At 46.2% G+C, this 20,883-nt stretch overlaps 2 long non-coding RNA genes across 2 annotated transcripts in view; one reads left to right on the top strand and one right to left on the bottom strand.

Annotated features, from left to right (window-relative positions):
• Positions 1-358: 358 nt before the first annotated feature.
• On the top strand, positions 359-976 carry LOC120933093. The gene is made up of 3 exons (XR_005748062.1): positions 359-524; positions 667-806; positions 937-976. It is a non-coding gene; the product is annotated as an uncharacterized LOC120933093 (long non-coding RNA).
• An 11,216-nt stretch (positions 977-12,192) lies between these two features.
• LOC120933094 overlaps positions 12,193-20,883 on the bottom strand; it is a 31,530-nt gene continuing 22,839 nt past the window's right edge. The window contains exon 4 of the long non-coding RNA XR_005748063.1: positions 12,193-12,428. This is a non-coding gene — a long non-coding RNA (uncharacterized LOC120933094). The remainder of the gene's footprint in view (positions 12,429-20,883) is intronic.

Raw genomic sequence — 20,883 nt, 5'->3', positions numbered from 1 at the left:
TACGGACACGTAGGGAGCTGCAGGGGTTAAGAGGGTTTATCACTCCCCTTTCATTATTGTTTCCCCTCAGGTCCCTTTCTTTTAGACCATTTACGCCAGCACATCCATTCCCAGCTTGAGTTTTGTGTGTTTTTTCAGCGCTGCTGCGCTGTCTATTCCATTTGCCTTCCAGCTATCTTGTACTGGAAACCTTTCCAGCCTCCAAAATGGCGCCGATCGTTTTTGGACCGCCCACAGAGACCTTTTCCTTGGTCTCATGTGTGCTGTCATTACTTTTGGCTACATTGGGATCAGCTGAGCTTGTCAGCTGGGTGGATTGTTTTCCTTCTGCTGACGCCCAGGTCATGTGTCTGCACTGCGGCGCTTTGATTGGTCAATCATCGCCGTGGTGGCAGATTTAAAGCCCAAGCGCTGTGTTAGGCGCTCCAGCTGAGACCAGACCTAATTAATGCAAGGAAAGGCTGCTGTATGCACAGCTATCTAGGTGGCTCTGCCTTTTCATCTTTGGACTTTGTCCTAATCAGGTATTTACCTTACAAGCTTTTTGGCTTTGTGCTTACACACTGTGAGCATTAGGGATTTGTTTGTTCTGTGCATTTTTTGGCACTGAACTATCCCTATTTACTTATAATATACTTTTTTATTTCTCCCCTTTTTTCTTAACAGAGCAGATGCCGCTTTTTGATCAGGTCATTTGAGGGGCTGTGAGAGTGTCTTCCTTCCCCTTTATCCTCTTTCAATCCATATCTATGGCAAACATTAGACTGTTTCTACTGACAATAGGCATTTTTGCTTACTATTGACAGGTATATATATTACATATATTGTTCATTATAACAAGTTTTTGGAGTGTATATTCTCTTTACCCACTGTTGCATAATACAACTGAGAGTAGTTTGCATATGTGTTTCCACATGTGCTTTCCTGATTTTTCAGATTAATTCTATTAATGGCTTAAAATCCTGCTGTGGTTCTCCTGAACTATTCTGTTTTCCCTGAGGACTCTGGTTCCTTCCTGTATGGTCTGCTGTCTTTTGCTGTTTTACCTTTTTGGTAAGTAAATATTATTGTTTTTACTTTTGGCCCCTGTTTATATGTAGTTGAGATCCTTGAGCATGCATTATCTACAATATCTGATGTATTCATGATCAATATTTTTCTTTTCCCCTTTTTTGACATTATTTACCAAAATGTATTGATATATAAATGATTGTTTTCAACAGTCATTTAATTATATGTCTTGTTGTTTTTTCTTTTAATATTTAGCATTGTATGTCTGAAAGCTCCTGAAGAAACTCGTCGGAGTGAAACATGTAGAGCTGACTTAAACAATGCTTCGTCTTGATATCACGTATTTAATCGAGATGTATTTCAAATTTATCGTATTTATGGCATATTAATTATTTGTGTAATAAATTATATTTTCTAATTTTATAATCAAATTTTGTCTGATTATCTATTTGCACCGTTCAAAAGCCCCGGGGTCCTTTTGGTTACCCCCTTTTTTTCCCCCCTTCTCACTATTTCATAATGTCTTTTAAGTTACAATTCTTCATACTTATAAAGAAATGGTAAGGATTTTTCATTACACTAAAAATAGGGTGCATCCCTAGTTTCAAGCATTGACATGCCTCCTTTAGACCATGGTCCATTGGTCCAGTATGGTCACCTCCTAAATAAGCACCCTCTAGAGACAGCTAAACTCCTCCAATAAGACATAGTGGTTTCATCCAACATAGTTTTACTTGTTAAAATGCAGTACAAGGGATGTTCACCAGTCATTTGAAGTGTAAAGAGGCAATAATCTTCTAAGCTTTGTGCCCACTATGAAGGCTGGCAGCTAACTGAGGCAACATGGAGAAGAAGGGAGGGTCTATCTAAGGCAGTGTTTCTCAACCTTTTTTCAGTTAAGGCACCCTTTAAAATTATGGACAATCTCGAGGCACCCTCCAAAATTAAGGACAGCCTTGAGGCACCCTATTCTAAAATTTTAAAACTATTCTAATAGTTTAACATATTGCAGAAACATCAATACACGTAGGACACCCAACATTGGAGGTGATTTATGCTTCCAAAGTAAAAACTCTTTTGAAAACTGGTACTGACTAGTACTCCAATGTTTATTTTCTCCCTTAATTTCTCTCCATCAATTAGCTAATAAGACCCCAAGCTGATGGAGAGAGGTCGGGGAGGGTCAAACAAAGATGCTATGCATGCAACTGACATCCTCCTTATCAACCGATGATGTCATTGATCATTAGGAGGTTGGTGGCTAGAAGGTTGAAATGTTGCACAATAAAAACCTGTGGCTTTGTGTAACTTAAAGGCAGGTTTCATCCACCCACTGGCTTGTATATAATTTTGGGGCAATTTTTAGGCATTTAGCCAAGGCGCCCCCGAAGAAACCTCAAGGCACCTGGTTGAAAAATACTGATCTAAGGACTAAACTAACTAGTCCCCAACATACTGGGAATTTGGACCACCATTTATAAACATAAAATAACAAGCTGTAGTTACACTGAATTGCCAGTAGATGTCAGCACCAAGACATGATTAATACATACATCAACTCCCATGCGACTGTAATGGATACAAAATAGATGTTTCAGAACATAATGTACTTTATGAAAATTCCAACCTCCTTTAGTAAATCTGCATCAATGTTTCTGCTTCCTAGTAGTAGATTATAGCATGCAGCCCTCTACCCGATATGGTAAAATTCAGTTGTTAGTGAGGTAAGATCTGTTCCTTTGCTGTTTGCTACTTAACCTTATGGGCCCAGATTCAAGAAGCACTTGCGCCCGCGCAACCATAGGTTGCGCGGCGCAAGTGCTTACTTGCTCCGGTGTAACGAGTGCTCCTGATTCAGGAACCTCGTTACACCGAATGCAGCCTAGGATGTGATAAACATAAGCCTCCTTATGCCTTCACATCCCAGGCTGCATTCTTGCATTGGCCGCTAGGGGGCGCGGCCTTTGTGATCGGCGTGTAGTATGCAAATTGCATACTACCACCGATTCACAAAAGTTGCGCGGGCCCTGCCTACGCAAGTTACGGAGTTTCCGTACGGCGCCTTTAGCATAAGGTTGCTCCTGCTATAGCAGGCGCAGCCAATGCTAAAGTATAGCTGCGCCTCCCGCTCGCGACGTTCAAATTTAACGTCGTTTACGTAAGTGAACCGTGAATGGCGCTGGACGCCATTCACGTTCACTTACAAGCAAATGACGTCCTTGCGACGTCATTTGCCGCAATGCAAGTCGGGAAAGTTTCCCGACGGAGCATGCGCAGTTCGCTCGGCGCGGGAGCGCGCCTAATTTAAATGATTCCCGCCCCCGGCGGGATCATTTACATTAGGCAGCCTTGCGCCCGGCTGCTTAGCATATTGCCCGCGCAATTTACGGAGCAACTGCTCCGTGAATCGCGGGCAAAGCGCAATATTTGCGTGGGCGCAGAGAAAAAAATTTGCTCTTTGCCCACGCAAATATTGCGCGATTCTACTTGAATCTGGGCCATTATGTACACTGATCAGCCAAAATATTATGACCACCCACAATAAACCTTGGAGGCACGGCCGCCACTAGACTTCCAAAGATATGCTGTGGTATCTGGTACCAAGTCATCAGTAGCAGATCCTTAAAGTATATATTAAGACTCGTAAACATTGTTCAGAAATGCCAGTTGTTGTTCAAGTATAACCCAATCCAACTGTGGTGAGGAAATCATCAGTGTTTTGTGTTGCAATCATTTTTATTGAAGGTAATAAGCATAGTAATGCACAACATTGAATGAAGAGTACAGGCAAATAGTAACAATCAGATACATATAGAGGAAGTGAGGGGTGCAATCAGAATTACTCATACCTCTAATACAGGGGTGCCCAAAGTTTTGAAGATCAAGGGCCATTTAACTGACTTGGTAACCAGTCGCGGGCCACAATGAGTGGAGCGGGCGGATGACATGCATACTGCAGAGCGGACACGGACGCTGCCCACGCTACTCTATGGGCCCTCCGATCTGATCTGGAAGGGGACAGATCCCCTTCTGATTTAATTTTTTTTTGGGTCGGACTGAACCTGTGAAAGGGGCCTAAGGCTGCTTTCACACTGATGCACTGCAGTTTACCCATGCCGTGGCTGCAGCACAGTGTACCTTTTGGCTTTTCTGCGGGTTAGCTGCACTTTACTATAGACTTCCATTATATCCTGCAGGTGTGGTGCACTTTCAGAAAGCGAACCAAACCTAAAAGGTAATTCCAGAAGTCTATGGCTCAGTGCAGGTAACCCACAGGTACACTGCGCTGCACCTGCGGATCAGTTGAAAGCCACCCAGTAACCAATTCAGAAGATATGCCCGTATATACACTGTGATTTTAGTAATGAACTAACCTATAATAACCGTCTTCCATTCAGGTATTGCCGGCTGTTGTCCCAGGCAGAGCACATTTGGTATCACTCCACCTGTGACAGGAGCTGACGCTATTCAGGAAGCATTGGCTTATGCGCCTCTGCTCCGCAGCCCCTTGCTTCCTCTACTGTTCGTTTCATTCACAACACTGATGCTTTGGGATAGAGGGTCGGGAACCCAAGATCTGGGATTGCCAACCCACCATCACAGAACAGGAGGTCGCGGGCCACATCTGAGGGCTCCGGGGGCCACATGTGGCCCCCGTGCCACTGGTTGAGCACCCCTGCTCTAATACACTCACAGTCTGTAGATGCCAACTGATTATTTCTTTTTTTTTTTTTTCTCAATCAAGATGTTTATTGGAAGATTGAACATAGTATACAAATGACATTTCTTTCACATTGTTTTCACATAACTTATACAGTCAAGAAAATACAGGATAGTGTCAATGTCAAATAGTAATATAATCAGTATCGTATGTTGGGATTACATACAAGAATGCACGACCTGGAATCACAAAACTTAATTTAGTAGTTATGAAGAGAAAGGGAGTGGGGGAGGAGGGAAAGGGTAGGAGAAGAAGAGGGGGGATTGGAAGATGAGGGAAGGAGGGAGATAGTGGGAAAGGGAGGGAGGATGGTTCATATATGGTAAGGAATTCATTCATCTCGACACGTAGTGACAGCAGATTGGGTATACAGTGGTAATATGCAATTATACATTGTAGAAAGGACTAGGATATTGACAAGATTTCTAATTATATAGTATCTGATATTCATCAGACAATGTAAATACAAGCCATGGTTGCCAAAGAGCATTAAAACTATCACTATTTTCTTTTTTCATAGCCAATATTTCTTCCATTTTAAAAATGTACTTAACTCTGTCTAGCCAATCCCTGATCTTTGGTGTGCTTTTGGATTTCCAGTGTAGTGGTATAAGTGTTTTGGCGGCATTTAGCAGGTGTCTAGTGAGGGTTTTCTTATACCTGCTGATCGGGAGATCATTAATGTGGAGTAGGCATGCTGCAGCGTTTAGTGTTATGGGTGTTTCCGTAATGTGTTTAATCCACTCGTTCACCTCCTTCCAATAATCAAGGATAGGTGGACATTCCCACCAGATGTGTAGGAATGTACCAACATCTCTCTCGCATCGCCAGCATGTGTCAGATGTTGTGTGGAACCATTTTTTAGCTTTCTGGGGAGTGATGTACCATTGGGTGAGGATCTTGTACGATATCTCTTGGTATTTAGTGCTTAAAGAGCACTTGTGTGCCATAATGCATGCCTTTTCCCAGTGAGCATCTTCTATCAATATGCCTAGGTCGTCCTCCCATTTCCGTTTATGTATACTTATTTCAGTGGGTGCTGGTGTAATTAGCCAGGAGTAAGCTAAGGAGGTGGTATGTGGTACCTGGGAGCCTTTAGTGCAGATTTTTTCAAGAGTCGTGGGAGGGCGAAGGAAGGAGGTGTGGTATTTGGTATTGACCAGGAAGTCTCTCAGCTGAAGGTAGAACCAGAAGCCGGGGAGCGGTATAGGCCTATCTTTAACTAGGGTTTCAAATGTTTTGATTGTTTGACCGTTAAAACAGTGTGTGGCTAGAAGGTTAGGTGTTTCTTTTCTGTTGAGGCCTGGAAGGAAGTCTGGGTTATTGAAAATTGGGGTAAGGGGGCCAGGTATCGAGGCGAGGTCATGTTTCCCTACTAGTTTGTGCCATACCATAAGTGTGTTGGCTATTAAGGGGTGTTCTATTATCTTATTGTTCTTTGAGTGTAATGTCCAAGGAAAGAACTTGGTTTGGTGTGGGGCTAACTGCTGCTCCAACTGAACCCAATCTTTTTCCTTAGAGTGACAATGCCAGTCAATGATTCTGGTTATATGGGATGCCTGGTGATATTTTTTATAATCTGGAAGTCCTATCCCCCCTTCATTTTTGGGCAGGGTAAGTATTTTGAAATTGATCCTGGGGTTCTTGTCTGCCCACAGGAAGCGCCTCTGTATCTTGCTTAGTTTGGAGAAAAAGGTGTCCGGGACACGGACCGGGAGGGCGTTAAATATGTAGAGAAGCCTGGGGAGAACAGTCATTTTTAAAATTGAGGCTCTGCCAAACCATGAGAACGATTTTGGGGTCCATTTGCTGAGGTCAATTAAAATAGATTTTAGTAGTGTGGTGTAGTTAGCTTGAAATAGTGAGTCAATTGAGCTGGTGAGATGTATGCCTAAGTATTTGAGCGTCTTTGGGACCCATTTGTATGAGTGGTTTGACTTTACTCGTGTCAGGAGTTCAGGGGGCAGGGTAAGGTTTAGTGCCTCCGATTTGGATTGGTTTATCTTAAAGTGTGAGATGAATCCGAAAGTATCAAATATTTTTTGTAAATTGGGGATAGAGGTGTGGGGTTGTGTAAGGAAAAGCAGCAGATCATCTGCATACGCTGCCACTTTATATTCCCTATTGTTCACTTTGAAACCTCTGACATCTCTGGTAAGATTAATAGTTCTGATTAATGGTTCCAGAGAGATGATAAAAAGTATTGGAGAAAGGGGGCATCCTTGACGGGTACCGTTCCTAATATTTATTGGATCTGAGAGTACGTTGTTCACTTTAACTCTGGCTTTGGGGTTTTGATATAAGGCTGAGATCCAGGACATCATGTTTCCCCCTAACCCTATGTGTGAGCAGGCTGCAAACATGTAGTCCCAAGAGATTCTATCAAATGCCTTTTCGGCGTCGGTAGAAAGGAGCATCCCTTCGAATTTGGATTTCTGGGTGAGGTGGATGAGGTTTAATGCTTTTGTGATGTTGTCACGGGATTCCCTACCAGGCATGAAGCCAACTTGTTCGGGGCCTATGATTTTTGTAAGTAGGGGTTTCAGCCTATTAGCTAGGATTTTGGCTAGGAGTTTCAGATCTACGTTTAGGAGTGATATGGGTCTGAAGTTGGCGCAGTCAGTATGGTCTTTGTCTGGTTTGGGGACAACCGCGATATGTGCCAGTAGGAATGAGTTGGAAGTGTTTTTGTTTTTCGCTAGATAATTGAAGGTGGAAAGTAGGGGCGTGCATAGTAGATTGGTGAAGGTCTTATAATATTGGGATGTGAAGCCATCCGGTCCCGGGCTTTTCCCCGCTTTTAGATCCTTGATGGCAGCTTGTATTTCGGCTGTATTTATAGGTGCATCTAAATTGTGAGTCTCATTTTGGGCAAGTGAGGGAAGTCCGCTGTCCTTCAGGAAGTTGGATATGGTTTCTGTTTTTGAGCTCTTTACATGAGGGGGTTTATGTTGATCTGGTAGGTTGTATAGTTTTTCGTAGAACTTATGAAAGAGTTCTGCTATTTTCCCGGGTTCATGTCTTAGGTGGCCTCCCTTATCTTTAATGGCGTGCACGTGGTTTGCTGATTTCGCATCTCTAAGGGCTTTAGCGAGGAGTTTCCCACTCTTGTCTCCTTGTTCGTAAAAGATATTTTTCTTGAAGAAAAGAGATCTCCTTACTTTAATGTCTAAGATTAGTTTCAAGGAAGTTCTGCATTTTATCAGTTCATCCTCAACCGTAATCGATAGGGACTGTTTATGTTGAGCTTCTAGGTTGGCTATCTGTTTGGATAATCTAGTGATTTCCTTGTCCCTTTCTTTTTTTTTCCTGGATCCCCATTTTATCAGTTCCCCTCTAACTACACTTTTGTGTGCTTCCCAGTTGTTCAGGGGGGTCGTGTCATTAGCTGAGTTATTTGTGAAGAACGAGGAGATTGTTTGGTGTATGTCATCTTTTATTACCTGATCTGTAAGTAAGGACGCATTAAGCCTCCAATTGAAAGTGGATTGTTTAGGTGGGCCTAGGTGGAGGGAAATGGCTGTTGGGGCATGGTCTGATAGGGAAATAATGCCTATTTCAGCCCTGATGACATTTCCCAAGTCTCTTTGGGAGATGAAAATCAGGTCGATTCTCGAGTACCTTTTGTGGGGTGTAGAGAAGAATGTAAAATCCTTCTCAGAAGGGTGTGTTGACCTCCATGTGTCCACCAGTGTGAGGGATTGTAGCATTAGCTTGATACGTTTTAGTATCTTATAGGAGACGTGTGTGTATCCTGTAGATGTGTCCCTCAATGGTGAGAGAGGGATGTTAAAATCCCCTCCAAGGACGACACACCCTTCTGCGAATCCGGTGAGTTCATCTATGATCTTTTGGCAAAATGTGATGTGTGCCTTGTTTGGGAAATAGACGTTGGCCAGGGTGATAGGTGACCCTCCCCATGTGCCTTTCAGGAAGAGGTATCTACCTTCCGGGTCTGCGAGGAGGTGTTTTAGTACAAAAGGGGAGTCTCTGTTAAATAATATTGATACTCCTTTGGTTTTGGCCAGAGGATTTGTGGCATGAAAAGCTTTTGTGAAAAGGTTGTCAGTGAGTTTGGGTATGTTCTGTCCTTTAAAGTGTGTTTCTTGTAAGAAAACCACTGCAGGGCGTACTTTTTTGAGTTCACGAAACATTTTGGTTCTTTTTTCCGGGATGTTTAAACCATTGACGTTGTGTGAGATGAGTGTTGGTGCCTTCCCTAGGAAGGCGTAGGCCATTGTGGTGGCTGTTGTTTTTTGAGTTGTGTCAGATGTGGGGGGGGGGGGATGAGGAAGAGGATGGTGGTGAGGGGAGGGGGGGATGAGGAAGAGGAGGGTGGTGCGGGATAAGGGGGAGGGCAGGGGGTGTAGGATAGAGGATGTGAGTTTACTCAAGTACACACCAGAGGTGTGGAGAGTCTGCAATATTCCTATCTATTAAGGATTGGAGTGCGCTCTTGGGGGTGGGTGGGAGGCGTGCTCCGAGAATGCAACAGTTCTGGTTTATCTACTAACGTATTAGTAGAAGCTAGGACTTGTGACAAATGATTAAAGGTCACAGTGTTGTTCGTAAGGAGATAGGGCCGTGGGACCCTGAGACAGTAAGCATGAGAAAATGTCATTTTCTACATTATTTGTCTTTTACTAAGGCCATAACAAAATAGTATTAAAAGGGCCAATACAGCCAACATATTCTGCAAAACTTGCATAACTTTTAACTATGTGTACTTGTAAGGTAACTTTTTCCCTCCTTCTCCTTCTTCTCTTCTTTCCTTCTGAACCTCACTGTACATATACCTAGTCGTCCTTTCATGGTTATTAGCTAAGGGTAGGTTTTAACAGTATTATGAAGTAACCATGGATTAAAGCAAAGGTAAACAAGTATTCATTCAATTGCTGTAATTATCTAGCTTGGTTGTAGTAGAGTAGGCAAAAGAGATGCTAATTTCCCCTCATTATTTGTCTTTTCCTAAGGCCTCATTGAGATATTAATAAAAGGGCCATTATAACCCACATATTCTGCGGGAGGTGTTTAACTTTTAACCAGGCATACTGAGAAGTAACTTTCTTCCCTTTCCTTCCCTCCTCTCTCTCCTCCCTCTCTGAACCTTTGTGTGAGTATTCTCATTCCTTCTGTCATGGGTATAAACTTACAGGTAGAGTCTAACATTACCATCAGATTGCCTAGAACAATTCTCATTCCTTCTGTCATGGGTATAAACTTACAGGTAGATTCTAACAGTACCATCAGATTGCCTAGAACAAAATAAAACAAATAGTTGTCTATTTGCGGCAGTTGTATATCATAGTTAGAGTAGAGTCAGTGGAATCTCATTTCTAATAGTTGCTATAGGTCCTTTGGTATGCTTAAAATATGTTAATATGCTGCTGTATTGCTGTTATGACATAGGCTTCTCCATGGGCATAGAGTTAGTCCTTGACTTGATTACCCCCTGCTCTTCTCCCCAGTAGGTCTGTTCTTATTGAGGAATGAGGAGAAGAGGTTATTATATTACTCACGGTTCAGACAGACATGGAGTCGGAGAGGGTCAATCTGCTTTGTGCCGTGGAGGATGTGGCCTTTAGACCGTTCTTTTCATGTAATAGTCTATGTCTGGAAATTTTACAAGAGCATTAGAATCAAACAACATGAGAGCATCAACAAGTTTATACCAGGCCTGTAAGCATATAAAAAGATTCCACTATCTATAGGTTTCCTTTTACCGAGCACCTGTAAAAGTAAATTCTTTGTTATCTGTGTCTTTTCACAGTAGTGCGGTGGTATAAAGAGAGGAAGGGAGAGTTAAGCAAATATACACATAGTGGACATTGCTGAGCACATCATTGGGCAAGCAACTAGTTCCTGTGGAGGTTCCGTACACTTTCCCTTTCTTCCGTGCTCTGTACCGTAGGTTATCCTGCAGGTGAGGGGAGTAGTATTAAATGTAGCGTAGGAGCGCCATCTAGTGGCGTTTCTGAGAAGGACTTCTCTTTACTTGTAGTATAGTGAGGAATGTGGACTTCTGAGTAAAATGGTGGACGAGAAAAGATTGCAGAAGCAAAAAAAGATAAAAAAAAAAAAGAAAAGTAGGCAATATAAATGAGGAGATAGGGACGGAAAAAGTAAAAAATAAGAGCGGATGTTTCAGCATGCTTTAACCTGTTGTAAGCTGTTGGTTGTGCTACATAGGTTTTGTAGTGGAGTTGTCGTTTTAGAATCTTTGCACTTCTTTCACTCTTGGGCTTTTGGCGCTCTTAGAGGTTGCTGGGGAGTCGTTGAAACGGTTGTTCGGGTTGTTGCGCGTATTCCTTTGCTGGAACGGGGAGTACAACGCTGGTGGACCTGGAGAATGTTGAGGGTTGTTGACGGGGGGAGGAATGAGGAACTCTGTATACCAGTCTGGTAAGCTGACGGGTGCGATCTGCAGGTTTTCGCAGAATTTCAGTAGATCCTCCGGTACCCTGAGTAGGTATTGTTTTCCCATGTAGTTGGCCTGTAGGGCAAAGGGGAATTTCCACCTATATGTGATGTTTTTTTCTCTTAGTACCGCGAGGAGGGGTTTTAGGGCTCTTCTGTTCTTCAGGGTGATGGGAGACAAGTCCTGGTACAGCTGGATCGTGACACCCTCATGAACGATTTGGTCCGCGGTTCTGGCCTTGTGTAGGATCTCCTCTTTTAGGCCGAAGTTAGGGAGGCAGCAAATGATATCCCTCGGGGGGTCATTGTCCGAGGCTCTAGGTCTGAGGGCTCTGTGCGCTCTGTCGTAGTCAATCGGGGACTGCTCCGGCCTATCCATCAGGTTGTTAAAGATGGCGGAAAGAGTAGGCCTCACTTGATCGGGGCTCACTGATTCTGGGACACCCCTCACCCTAATATTGTGTCTTCTCCCTCTGTTATCGAGGTCTTCGATATGCCTGTTCATGTCGATTAAATGATGGCAGTGGTTACTTGTAATATCGTCAAGTCTGGTTAAAGCCCTGTCACGTCTTTTCCCAGCGCGTTCTGTCACGGCCATCTGCTCTGAGAGCCGTAGGAGCTCAGTTTTGATGTCCGTGATGGCCGCTGAGAAGGAGCTTTTGATGTCTGCTGCGATGTCGGTCATCATCGCGTATGTCAGAGGGCCGTCGGTGGTGTCATTACCTCTGGTGGATTCCTCGGAAGCCGGGAGAGAAACCTCATCATCCTCTTCCATATCTTCCTCCATGTGCAATCTGTGCGGAGGCGCCATCTTGGAGGCCTTGCTGCAGCTGTTGAAGCTGAATTTGCTGAGATTTGTCGGTGTTATTTTCCTTTTGGGGGTGTTTAAAGAGCGGAGGGAACGGTTGTGTGGCCCTCTCCTTGATTGGGAGGACATAGTCTCCCAAAAACTGGCCGGTTTCAGCTCTTAGGTCCCACGGGTTGCCGGAGCTCCTTCACACTGCTGCCATTCGCATCGCGCGCCAAGCCACGCCCCAGATTATTTCTATGCAGTACAATTTAACAGTATTCAGTGTTTACCGCCGATGTATAAAGAAAAGACTGCTTATAGTATAATAGTCATCAGGAGATAGAAAAGACATCAAATAAGCTAGTATAGAGAGAAGTGGGGGGATGCAAGGGAAAAGGAAATATTCTGTGTTTGTTTCATGAGATTTTCATTATTTTCTTCTAGTTTCCAGCACATCTGTAAAGCTCCATGGAGTTGTCGCCAGTTCATCTAAAAATAAGAAAGTGTATAGACAGAGATCATTACAATGGATGAAGGATAATGTTAAAGCTGAACTCCTGCCTTGCATTTAATCTTGCACAGTTGTACAGACTCCTCTCCTGTACTGTGATTACTTACTCTGATTTCACTGCACACTGTGAGCTTCTCACAGTGTGCATTAGAAGCTGCAACAAGTTAGAAAGAGGCTTCCATGATTTCTGGGGCCCGGCATTACTGTCCCTGGCCCGCCCCTTTTATTCAGTATATTTTAATCATGGAGGCTCAGCATCGCATATGGGCGCTACATAAGGTGGTCTGGATGCAAATACAGCCTGCCTAAGAATGACCACTCTTCCAGACTCCTCCCACGAGGCAGCCCACTACTTACAGGGCTGAGGGCTCTTGAGGGGAATACTGAGGCAGGGTGTTTCGATGTTTCGCTAATTTTTTTTAAGTAATGCTTTTATTTTTTGCATGGTATTTTTAATATTGTTTTTCAGTATTTTAGGGAAACTTTACAAATTGGATATTAATGTTTTTTTTTTAAGCTTGCACAGGAAATTACAGTGGTGTTGATTTACTGAAACTGGAGAGTGCAAAATCTGGTGTAGCTGTGCATGGTGGCCAATCAGCTTCTCACTTCAGATTGTTCATTTAACCACTTAAGTCCCGGACCATTTTGTTGCTAAATCCGCAATTCGGCATTGCGTCGCTTTAACTGACAATTGTGCGGTCGTACGACGTGGCTCCCAAACAAAATTGATGTCCTTTTTTCTCTTCCGTTCATGGACGGACACAGCAGCCTTTGACCTTAGGGTTATATCCGCTTCCTTCAGGAGAGTTTAGGCAGAAAAAAAAGCACTTTAAGTGTTAACAACACTTTCCTTAGTCCAGCTCCTCCCAGGGGGCATGGCCTCCCGGGTATAACCCACACCCTGCTCTAGCAGCCTCAGTTTTTCTCTGCCTAACGACAGGAAAGGTCAGGCACTGGAGTCCTGTACTCTGGAAAAAAAATTCTTGCGATTTTTTTTTGCTTTTTATTATTTTGTTCCTGCATTTTTGAATCCTGTGATTCTTCTATCAACAGCCGACTGGGTGACAGGCTGGGTCTTGACTCTTGTAGTCCCCCCATGTTCGGCCATCGAGCGTGTGCCGGCCCTCAGCTCAGCTCTGGGTCGTCCACAACAGGCCCCTTTGCTCCAAGGGCGGCCGGGGAACATTTTGTTCTAGGGCACACATATGACCGGACTTTATTGCTTTGTCACAGTGTGTCTAGCCGACAGCCATGCCGTTTTATGCGGACAGTGGTTTTGTCTGGGATACCTCCAGCTGGTGGTCGCAGGACGGGTAAGTATGGCCCCTTGCTCAGGTAAGGTGGTATGGCTGGAATTTTCCCCTGGGAGGTCGACTGAGGGTTTGCCCTGCTTTCCTCTCTCCCTTAATTCCTCTCCCTCCTTCCCCATTTGGGTAGCGGCTGTGAGGGGGGTCTTTTCAGGGGTCTCTTTATTACACCGAGGCCTGTGTGTAGCGGGGCTGTGTGTGTTCACTACAGGGTCTTTTTGTGTGTGTGTGTGTGTGTGTGTGCTGCGCTGTAATGCTGTGTCACTGTCTTTTTAAATGCGCAACGGCTGCCATTTTGCCGTAGTCGTGCTTTCTATTGCTTCGGCGGCCATTTTCCTGTGGTCCTATGGCATTTTTTTGCTATATGGTGGCCATCTTGGATTTCGTTTGGCCTCGTGTGGCCGTTTTAGCGCTATGGAAGACCGCGAATCTCTGAGGGACAGACAGCAGTGCGGCCGGCTCTCAGCACGCTTCAGACTCCTCTCAGCTCGCGCTGCACCGGGCGGGGTGGTGAGTTCCCTGGGGGCCCCCATACTCTATGTGACAGCCGGGAGGTGACCGTGGGTGGTTTCTGCTTTGCAGTGGGGTGACACAGCGGTGGGGCACTATGGAGACTGAGCCAGGTACTTCTTCCCCACACATGCCTGAGTTAACCCTTGATGCCCCTCCCCCTGCCACATCTGTTGAGGCAATGTCGGCTGCCCTGGAGGTTTTTTCTCACCAGGTTTGAAGCAACTGGTGCCCGGATGGGGGGTAAAAAGCGCCCCCCTCCCTGAGCTTGCTTCTGGGGATGCCTCTGACACAGAACCATGCCCGGCTATTGCCCCTGCCTCTGGTTCTGTGGTGTCAGAGGATGCGGGCTTGACCCACGCGGACAGTGAGGATGACTCTGTTTCAGGGTCACCTACTGACATGGAATTTGTTAGAGCTCTTATTTCTGCGGTGCGTGAAACTCAAAGAGAGGTTTTGGCGGAGGCACCAGATGTGCCGGTCCCTTTTGGGTTCCGCAAACTGCCGCGCACTACAAAGGTGTTCCTTGTGTTCCTTATTTGGACAATTTGTTGTACAAGGCGCCGCAGAACATTTTTTTGCTTTGAGGAGGACTTTGTGAAAGACTGGGTCTCTCCTCCTTATGTGAACGTGTCCAGATAGAGCAAAGCCACCACGTTACGTGGAAGGGGCTCCTGCCTTTAAGGACCCTGCTGATAGGAGAGTGGAGGCTGTGGCCCGCTCCCTATTCACTGTAGTGGGTTTGGCGGTGAGGCCTCTAGTGTCACAGACTCTGACTGAAAGGGCAAAGCTCCTGCGGCAGGAGCTGGAAGCACAAAATGCTTCCGAGACCTGTAAGGACCTGGCTGAACGGTTGGTTCAGGGTCTGATTTTCGTCTGTGAGTCGGTTCTGGATACGCTCCCCTTGCTTTCCAGGGCCTCCGCCTGTGCGGTGGTATTGCACCGCCTTGTGTGGCTGAAATGCTGGTCTGCGGACCAATCCTCAAAAAAGGCCTTGGTGGATTTACCCTTTGAGGGTGAGTGGCTTTTTGGGTCATCCCTGGATGACATCATTAAGGATGCCACGGGTGGTAGGAGCATGCTGCTTCCACTGTCTGTGAAGGGGCGAGGAGCCTCGCAGTAAGAAAGGGCCCTCCTTTTCTACCCCCAAGCGTTTTTTTTCGTGCACCCTGCACGGCGGGTAAAAATCCACAAGGCGCTGAGGCCCCTCTGCGGGGCAGAGGCGCGCCTGGTACTGCAAGCCTAACAAGCCTGCGGACAACCCTGCTTCCGCATGTAGGTCTGCCCGTGCCTCGGGTGGGGGGCAGACTTCGCAAATTCTCGGCTCGGTGGAGGTTTCTTCTTTCCAACCGTTGGGTTTGCGACTTAGTTTCCTCGGGGTACAAGATAGTTTCTCTCTTGTCCACCAAACGGATTCTTTCCTTCCAACCTCTGGCTTCCTCTGGAACGCCGGCTGGCTCTGGCGGGGCTATCCAGGATCTTCTGGTCGGGGAGTGATTGTCCCAGTTCCCTCACAGGAGAACGGTTTCAGGGGTTTCACTCCAATCTGTTTGTGGTCCCCAAGAAGGAAGGGGTCCATCCAATCCTGGACCTCAAGGCTCTCAATTGTTTTGTCAAGGTACAAAAATTCAGGATGGAGTCGATTCGCTCGGTGATAGCGGCACTCCATCAGGGGGACTTCATGGCGTCCTTGGATATCATGGACGCGTACCTACATGTTCCCATTTGCACAAAGCACAAGAGATTCTGCGCTTTACGGTCGGGGGGGTCCGTTTTTAATTTGTGGCCCTCCCGTTCGGCCTGGCATCAGCACCACGGGTTTTTACCAAGGTGCTCGTCCCGATACTGGCCCTGATAAGGCAAGGAGGAATCGCTATCGTGGGATATCTGGACGATCCTTCTCCTGAGAGCTTCCTCAGGCTCAGGGTTAGAGGAGGACGTGTCTATCGTGTGTCAGACTCTCCAAGAGTTTGGCTGGCTTCTGAATATCCAGAAGTCAGTGTTAGTTCCGTCCCAGAGACTGGAATGCCTGGGACTAGTCCTGGGTTGTGCGGAGGCGCAGGTCTTCCTCACGACGGGAAAACTGAAGTCCCTGCGATCTGCTGTGCAGCAGTTGTCGGCCCAGAAGTGGTCATCCCTTCGATTCTGCATGAGAATTCTGGGTCTGATGGTGGCCTCTTTCGAGGCGGTCCCATATGCCCAATTCCACACCAGGGAGCTACAGAGGGAAATTCTGTCTCGTTGGGACAAGCTCCCGTCATCTCTGGATTACCGGATTCAGTTGACCCATCTGGTCAAGTCTTCCCTGGTGTGGTGGCTGACATCTCCGGTGCTTTGGACCAGGAAGTAATTTCAACCGTGCCGCTGGACAGGGGTCACGACGGATGCCAGCCTTTCCGGTTGGGGTCAATATTCTGGAGCTCCGAGCGATAAAGCTGTGCCTTGCCAGGTGGTCCCCGGATCTGCAGGGCCGACCGGTCAGGATCCAGTCCGACAATGCCACGGCTGTCAGCGACCATTGCCAGCGCGCCCCTTGGTGCACTCGTTGGTGCAGGGGGTCCGGCATGTGGCCCCTCCTGTGCACCCTCCACTGCTCCCATGGGACTTGGATTTGGTCCTCTCGGTGCATCAAGATGCTCCCTTTTGAGTACGTTCAGAAGATCCCTTTGTTGACTCTGTCACAAATGGTGTTTTTTTCTGGTTGCTATTACATAGTTCAGACGGGTGTCTGAACTGGCGGCCTTGTCCCGCTAGGCTCCCTACTTAGTCATCCATGAGGATGAGGTGGTGCTGCGACCGCAGCCTTCCTTTCTCCCAAAGTTCGTTTCGGCCTTTCACATTAATGTAGACATTGTTCTTCCATCCTTATGTCCTCAGCCGAAGAACCCGAAGGAGACCACTTTACATTCCCTGGATGTGGTTCGGGCTCTTCGTGTGTGTGTTTATCTGCTACGACTCCGTTCCGGAAGTCGTACTCACTGTTTGTGTCAGTGTCGGGTCCTGAAAAGAGTCTGGCGGTCTCGTCGGCCACCATTTCTAGGTGGATCCGTCAGGTTGTGCTTCAGGCCTATGCCCTTAAGGGGCGGGCGCCTCCCTTTCAGGTTACGGCGCGTTCGACCAGGGCGATCGGTGCCTCTTGGGCTTTCCGACATCAAGCCTCTGTGTTACAGGTGTGTAAGGCGGCGACTGCTTGGGGATGTCCCTAAGGTCAAAGGCTGCTGTGTCCGTCCATGAACGGAAGAGAAAATATGATTTTTGTACTCACCGTAAAATCCGTTTCTCAGAGTTCATGGACGGACACAGCACCCACCCCTCCTTTGTTTGTACTGCTTGTTACGAACTGAGGCTGCTAGAGCAGGGTGTGGGTTATACCCGGGAGGCCACGCCCCCTGGGAGGAGCTGCACTAAGGAAAGTGTTGTTAACACTTAAAGTGCTTTTTTTTCTGCCTAAACTCTCCTGAAGGAAGCGGATATAACCCTAAGGTCAAAGGCTGCTGTGTCCGTCCATGAACTCAGAGAAATAGATTTTACGGTGAGTACAAATATCCTATTTTTCCCACAAATAGAGCTTTCTTTTGGTGGTATTTGATCACCTCTGCAGTTTTTATTTTTTGCTCCATAAACAAGAATAGAGCGATAATTAAAAAAAAAAGATGCAATATTTTTTACTTTTTGCGATAATAAATATCCCCCCAAAAAAAATATATATAGCTAGATTCAGAGAGAGTTAGGCCGGCGTATCAGTAGATACGCCGACCTAACTCGGAATCTGCACCGTCCTAAGTTTAAGTGTATTCTCAAACTGAGATACACTTAAACCAAGCTAAGATACGACAGCCTGCGCCGTCGTATCTTTGGGTGCAATATTTAGGCTGGCCGCTAGGTGGCGCTTCCGTTGAGTTCGGCGTAGATTATGTAAATGACTAGATACGCCTATTCACGAACGTACGTGCGCCCGTCGCAGTAAAGATACGCCGTTTACATAAGGCGTTTTCAGGCGTAAAGTTATTCCATCAAATAGCTGGACTAGTCAATGTTAAGTATGGCCGTCGTTCCCGCGCCGAAATTTGAAAATTTGACGTCGTTCGCGTAAGTCGTCCGTGAATAGGGCTGGACGTAATTTAATGTACTTTGGCGCAATGCACACTGGGATATGTACACGGACGGTGCATGCGCCGTTCGTAAAAAACAATCACGTCAGGTCACCCCCCATTAACATAAAACACGCCCCCTCATCCTAATTTGAATTAGGCGCGCTTACACCGGCCACATTACGCTACGCCGCCGTAAGTTAGGAGGCAAGTACTTTGTGAATACAGTACTGTACTTGCCTCTCTGACATAAGGCGGCGTAGCGTAAATACGATATGCCGCCTTAAAGTTGCGGCGGCGTCTCTGAATCCAGCTATTAAAAAAAAAAAAAATTCCCTCAGTTTAGGCCGATACATATTCTTCTACATATTTTTCTTAAAAAAAATTGCAATAAGCGTTTGATTATTTTGCGCAAAGGTTATAGTGTCTACAAAATAGGGGATAGTTTTATAGCAATTTTTATCGTGACACATCGGACACTTTTGACACATTTTTGGGACCACTGTCATTTTTACAGCGATCAGTGCTATAAAAATGCACTGGTTACTGTGAAAATGACACTGGCAGTGAAGGGGTTAACCACTAGGTGGGGCTGTAGGGTTTAAGTGTTCCCTAAGGAGTGATTCTTACTGTTGGAGGGCGTGGCTTGCTGTGACACGTCGCTTATTGTGTTCCTGATGACAGGGAACACGATCAGCGACAGTGTCACTAGGCAGAACAACATCTCCCCGTTCTATCTCTCCGTGAGACGATCGCGGGTATGCCCGCAGTGATCGAGTTCACGGGACCCGCAGGCACGCTCGTGGAGATCGGGGCGGGCGTGCGCCCGCAACAACCGCTACTTAAAGTGGACGTACAGGTACGTCCTTTTGCCTGGCCGTGCCATGCTGCAGACGTATATCTGCGGGCGGCAATCGGTTAAGCTTTGACTTGAATAAAACCTGGAAGCCGATTGGTTTCTATGCAGAGCTGCACCAGATTTTGCACTCCCAGGTTTTAGGAAATCAACCCCAGTGTGTTATATTGTTGGGTATTGCTAAAGGAAGACAGCATAGTCACCATTTAAAGGTTATATTTTGAGAGCTTGCTAGTGACAGCAGCTTTCCCATTCCTAGATATTGGTTTATACATCTTTTTTATTTTTTTCACGTGGCAAGTGGTTGGTATCTAAAGTGTATTGTGTAAAGAAAGTGATTTTCTTTCCTTTTCTATTTCACTAGCTAATAAATTAAGAAAAGGGGGAGGGGGGCACAGAGGGTAAAACATAAGCAGCATAAAGTTTAATTTTAATCACCATTCAATGATTTAAGTGTAGCGCTACCCCCGCAGGAGCCGCTGGATAGAATAGGGATGGCTTGTTACCGCTCTAGCTCCGACGTCTAGGGTAGTTTATGAGAGCAGCAATGATGGAATGTCCAAACAGCAGGTGTTTTTTCTTGTGCTTTATTTTCCCCAACACGGTGAACAATAAACTTGAGGTAGATAGGAAAAGATGGGTGAGGAGGAGAGTAGCAGATTCAGGCCTAACAGTAAGGGAAGCAGTCCTGCTTCCAATGACACTTTACTTTCGTCGCCACTCCAGCCGGAGTGGGCACAGTGCACCTGGACAGGCCTCCCACACAGACCCGACAGCCAGGGTATCACTCGGAACCTTGGAGGGAACAAGTCTCTGCCACAGACTCTTCCCCAGAAGGTAGATATTGAAGTAAATCTTCCTTAGTGAATTTGGTGCCTGAATCTCCCTCAGGTAGTTCTCATTTGATCACCGACTGACAGGTTGCTGACATCCAACCTCCCAGTGTCCGGTCACCTTGATCCCTGATGGATTGTCGAGGCCCCGTTTGATCGCCTGCCTCCCTGGCTCTCCTCAGGCTGACTCCCCACCGAACAGCAAAACTCGCTTGGGATCTCTTCTCCGAATTTGGGGACCCAGTAGGCCCCACCATAGCTTCAGTTGCTCCGGGCCAACATGGTCCTGAAACCATGAACACCGCGGTCACCCCGAAGGTGGGTGCCACACCCGGAACAAGAACCCCGCCAAAAGGCGTCTGCTCCAGAAGTACTCTCCCCTAGCATGCCCCGCGAGGGAAAAAACCCTCTGATTGGCTGCTGGCAAGAGGCACCTCCGCCTGGACCCCTCTGGCGGAGGTACACAGGCGCTACATAAGATTGTCTAGTTTTATAAAGCTGCAATCAATATAATTGCCAATCACACAGTAAAACTAGAGATTCTAAATAATTAATTAGCATGAACCATTTAGTCTAGGTTCATATAATTGCAGATTGGAAGCATGCGCAAAATCGCACGTGTTCCCGACCCGCAGGCTAACATGCTCTTTTAGCAGAAACATGGGGGTGTCATTCATTCTTAATTAGCAAATGTGGCTTGGTGCAATTTAAAAAAAAGGTATTTTTTCTCTGCATTTCTGTGGGTAGGGCAGCCCATTGAATTGAATGAGTTGCCTGCACACAGAACGCAGGTCACACAAGTGTGATCTTAGCCTTAAATGCTTGCCGACCGT

Source organism: Rana temporaria, chromosome 3 (assembly GCF_905171775.1).
Source record: "Rana temporaria chromosome 3, aRanTem1.1, whole genome shotgun sequence".
NCBI lineage: Eukaryota > Metazoa > Chordata > Amphibia > Anura > Ranidae > Rana > Rana temporaria.
The sequence above is the reverse complement of the archived record's forward strand: the minus strand, read 5'-3'. Positions and strand labels throughout refer to the sequence as shown.